The sequence below is a fragment of the Hordeum vulgare genome, chromosome 6H (genome assembly GCF_904849725.1).
Source record: "Hordeum vulgare subsp. vulgare chromosome 6H, MorexV3_pseudomolecules_assembly, whole genome shotgun sequence".
NCBI classification, from domain to species: domain Eukaryota; kingdom Viridiplantae; phylum Streptophyta; class Magnoliopsida; order Poales; family Poaceae; genus Hordeum; species Hordeum vulgare.
In genome coordinates, this window is record NC_058523.1 from 365884707 (window position 1) to 365889542 (window position 4836).

Consider the following 4836-nt stretch of genomic DNA (forward strand, 5'->3'; position numbering starts at 1 on the left):
ATTTCTTAGAGAAGTAGTATATCATATCCTGGGGACTACGCACACAACCAGGAGCAAGAGAAGTAAACCAAGTCTTAGCATCACCCTTTAGTGAGAAAGGAAACAACTTAAGGATATAGTAATGGCGAATTTTTTCCTCATTCGTGAATAGGGTGGCTATATCGTTCAGGTTAGTAAGATATGCTACAACCATTTCAGACTCATAACCATGAAAAGGATCAGATTCCACCAAAATGATTAACTCAGGATCGACATAGAATTCATAATCCTTATCGGTAACAAAGATGGGTGAAGTAGCAAACTTAGGATCGTATTTCATTATAGCATTCAGAGATTTTTCTTTCCACTTGCACAATAAATTCTCAAGATCATAGCTATCCTTACAAGCAAGAAAGTCTTGAGCTACCTCTCCCTCCATAACATAACCCTCAGGTATATTAGGCAATTCATACGTAGGAGAGCTAGGTCTAACAGGTGAAACAAGAGGTTCTACTTCAATAATTTCATCAGTTTCAGAAGTATCATCACATTTAGCAGCAACTCTAGCAATTTGTGCATCAAGAAATGCACCCAGTGGTAAAGCAGTATCAAGCAAAGCATCATGGATAGCAGAAGTAGCATCATCAAGAACAGGCAACACATCAAAATTTCTAGTAGGTGGTGGTGTCGCAAATTTACACATAACTAAAGGTGAATCAAGTGCAGAGCTAGATGGCAGTTCCTTACCTGTCCTCATAGTTGAGGGCAAGACTTTAGTTTTTGGATCTCTCGGATTCCTCATAGTGATCAACAGACGTAAATCCCAAGTGACTCAGAGAATAGAGCTATGCCACCCTGACAACGGCGCGAGAAAATAGTCTTGATAACCCACAAGTATAGGGGATTGCAACAGTTTTCGAGGGTAGAGTATTCAACCCAAATTCGTTGATTTGACACAATGGTAGGCCAAAGAATATTATCGATTATTAACAGTTGAGTTGTCAATTCAACCACACTTGAAAGACTTAGTATCTGCAACAAAGTTTCAGCAGTAGAGTAGTGTGATAGTAATAGTAGGAGCGGTAACAGTAGCAGTAGTGACAACAGTAGCGGTAAAGTAAGTTAGCAAGGACCAGTAGAAAACATTCATAGGCATTGGATCAGTGATGGATAATTATGACGGATGAAATTCATCATGTAATAGTTATAACATGGGGTGATATGTAACTAGCTCCAGTTCGTCAATGTAATGTAGGCATGTACTCCGTATTTAGTCATACGTGCTTATGGAAAAGAACATGCATGACATCTATTGTCCATCCGTCCCGTGGCAGCGGGGTCCTAATGCAAACTAAGGGATATTAAGGTATCCTTTTAATAGATAACCGGAACAGAGCATTAGCACCTAGTGAATACATGAACTCCTCATACTGTGGTCATCTCCGAGAGTGGTTCCGGTTATTGTCACTCCGGGGTTGCTGGGTCATAACACATAGTAGGTGACTACAACTTGCAAGATAGGATTAAGAACACACATATATTGATGAAAACATAATAGGTTCAGATGTGAAATCATGGCTCTCGGGCCCTAGTGACCAGGATTAAGTATAGCAAAGTAGTAGCAACATCAATCTCAGAACATAGTGGATACCAGGGATAAAACCCCATCAAAACTAACTCGATTACATGATAGATCTCATCCAACCCATCACCTTCCAGCAAGCCTACAAAGAGATCACTCACGAACGATGAAGAGCATCATGGAATTGGCGATGAAGGATGGTTGGTGATGATGAAGGCGTCGATTCCCCCTCTCCGGAGCCCAGAACGGACTCCAAATCTGCCCTCTAGAGGAAGAACAGGTGGTGGCGGCGACCCTAGATCGTAAAACGCGATTAACTCTTCTCTCCTGATTTTTTCTGGGCGAGAGAGACTATATAGAGCTGGAGTTGGAAGCGGCGGAGCCACGAGGGCCTCACAAGCCTCCCAGGCGCGACCAGGGGGGCCGCGCCTCCTGGGCTTGTGGGCTCTTGGCTCCGTCCCTCCAGGTAATTCTTGCACCAGTATTTTTTATATATTCCACGAAAAATCCTCGTAAATTTCCAGGTCATTCCGAGAACTTTTATTTCTGCACAAAAACAACACCATGAAAATTCTGCTAAAAACAGCGTCACTCCGGGTTAGTTCCATTCAAATCATGCAAATTAGAGTCCAAAACAAGGGCAAAAGAGTTTGGAAAAGTAGATACAATGGAGACGTATCACGCACCCTCGTCGTCAGCCCGCCGTCGGTGTCGTCCTATCTGATCTGAGGCACGAACGAGAGGAGAAGGCGGCGCACCCTCGTCCTCAGCCCGCCGTCGGCGTCGACCTGCCTTATCTGATTTGTTCTTCTGTGTAGGTATGTGATTACTTCTTCTTGTGTCTCTTTCTGTTCTATTTTTCTGTTCTATTGGTCAACTGAATCTGGCTCTGGTTTAGTAAATTAGGCTAGGGTTTGCTGGATTATTAAGATTTATGGTTGTTCCGTCAATAGATTTGTTACAAGAACAATAGATGCGATTCATGTTCAATCTATTTGGGTCAGGTTGTCATGCTTGTGGGAGTTACCATGTATTTTCTCTTAGGCAATGTTTCTGGATCCGTGCAAAAACTCCCAACTATTCATCCACATTGAAGGAAATATTTCTAAATCTTGAGTCAGTTGATTCAGATATGCTAGCATGAAACAGGTTGACTCACTTCCCACATTGTTAAAGTTAGTAGAAGTATCTATTGTGTTTATACAGGAGGAAAGCAGTCATCCAGTTCAGAACAGATTGTATAAGCTGTCAGTCAAGTAGTGCTGCAGTTTGTTAGCTACCATTAGATTGGATCTTGGTTCTCTGTGTCAACGGCTGTGCAGAGTAAAATTGGCGTGATTGACCTTGCTCTATGAGGCTTCGAGGGTCAGTTAGTATTGTATATGAACTGTATCTATCTCTAATGTATTCTCAAATTGATTTCCCTAGCACTACAGACTGGATATATGTAGGCCTTTTTTTGTGCGGGGACAAATAGTTACCCCTTTCTCCTGAAATGTTGATTAATTTCCATTTCGGTTGAGAATGGGGCACTCCTAGGTCAAGAAATTTAGCAAAGGTCATGCCCAATTTTCTTGACCTAGAAGGTGCCCGATTCTCAATCGAAACGAAAATTAATCAACATTTAGAGACAATGTTATTTCTACAAAGCAAATCTTTCTAAGTGGCTTTTACAGTTTTCCCTTAAGTTGAAATGCAAACTATTTTTTCTTCCATACATATGCCATGCTAACAAAAGCTCAACCATCATGCTCTAGCAATAACTCATTTTTATTAGTTTATTTGTTTGATATATATATTGGTTGCCTTGGTTGTTTATCATGAAAAATGCTTTGTTTGTATGCTTGATAATCAGAATGCAGGGATAGCAAGTTTTTCTAAGGACTTGTATGAATCACATGCAAAGTAAAATAAACCAAAAAAAGGAGATCTTACCTATGGGTGTGCATCAATTTGCATGTTTCATTCTTAGTTTCCCTCTAAATCTGAGAAGAATAAATACTACCCAGATCTCATCCAATAACTCTAGTAGTCTTTTTTCCTATTTAGAGCGAACATGGCCGACAACGATGAGGCCGGCGGTTCGGGCAAGCCATTTTGGGAGCTGTCCCAGGAGATGGAGGAAGAACCTCACCGCTATGAGGACACCGTGGAAGACACCGATCCCGACTACACAACCCCTGGTGGCGTCGGGGATGACACCACTAATGGTGCCGCCGGGGATGCCACCACTGATGATGGCAGTGAACGCACACATGGCAGCCAACCAAAGAGGCAACGGAAGGACCGGCGCCCGAACATTCTCGGCACCGTCACGGAGGAATTTACTGAAGTGTCCTCTAGTGGGCATCCAACGGAGCCCAAAGAATTAGTCGGTGGGTACGCGGGACAACTCGGGTGCATTATCCGGAGCACCGTCTCGATCAACACCGAGAACCTAAGGCATCATGACCGAGGGAATTTGCGCAACCTCCTCTTCACGAAGCTGCACGAACGTTACAAGTTCCCCGGTGACTTCGCAAGGACACGCCTCTCAGGGAACAAAATGAACAGTGGCGCCCTCACGAAGATGAGCCTGGCCCTAGCTACTTGGAGAGCCACGGTGAAGAGTAGGATTCTAAGAGGTGATAGTTATGAGAAGATCAAGGAGACAAGTCCTCCAATCAGCGAAGCAGACTACCTGGAGTTCAAGATCAAGTGCGAGAGCAACGCATACACGGAATAAAGTCAGTGCGGGAATGATATGCGGGACTTGAACTTAGGGGTCCACAAACTCGGTGCCGGCGGTTACAGAGTGGCGGAACCTAAATGGGACAAGGAGGATGCGGAGCGTGCCGAGCAAGGCCTACCGCTCCTCTTCTATAAATAATATGAAAAGCAGACCAGGAACTATGTCGGGGCCCAGTACAACGTGGACCCGGTAACAAAGGAGCTTACCACGGATCCGAAGGTGAAGGAGCTTGAGCGTGTTCTGGTAAGGAATACACCCCCGCGTAATTAGCTCCATATGGTTGCATTCTAATTAATGAAGCCAAATTTCTAAATGGTTCCCTTTCCTTCCGCACGAAACTAAAAGCAGTAGCGCGGGGTCTCAGAGCTCCCCGTCTGCCCCTTGGGACACCACTTTAAATAGGGTGTTTAACGTAATGAAACACAAAGATAAGTTCAGTAAGATGTCGTTAGCTGGTTGTGTGGCCAGCGAAGGCTTGTCCACGAAATGGTCGGAATACTATAAGGCTGGGCAAAAGGAGAGAAAGACCAACTCGGAAAGCCAG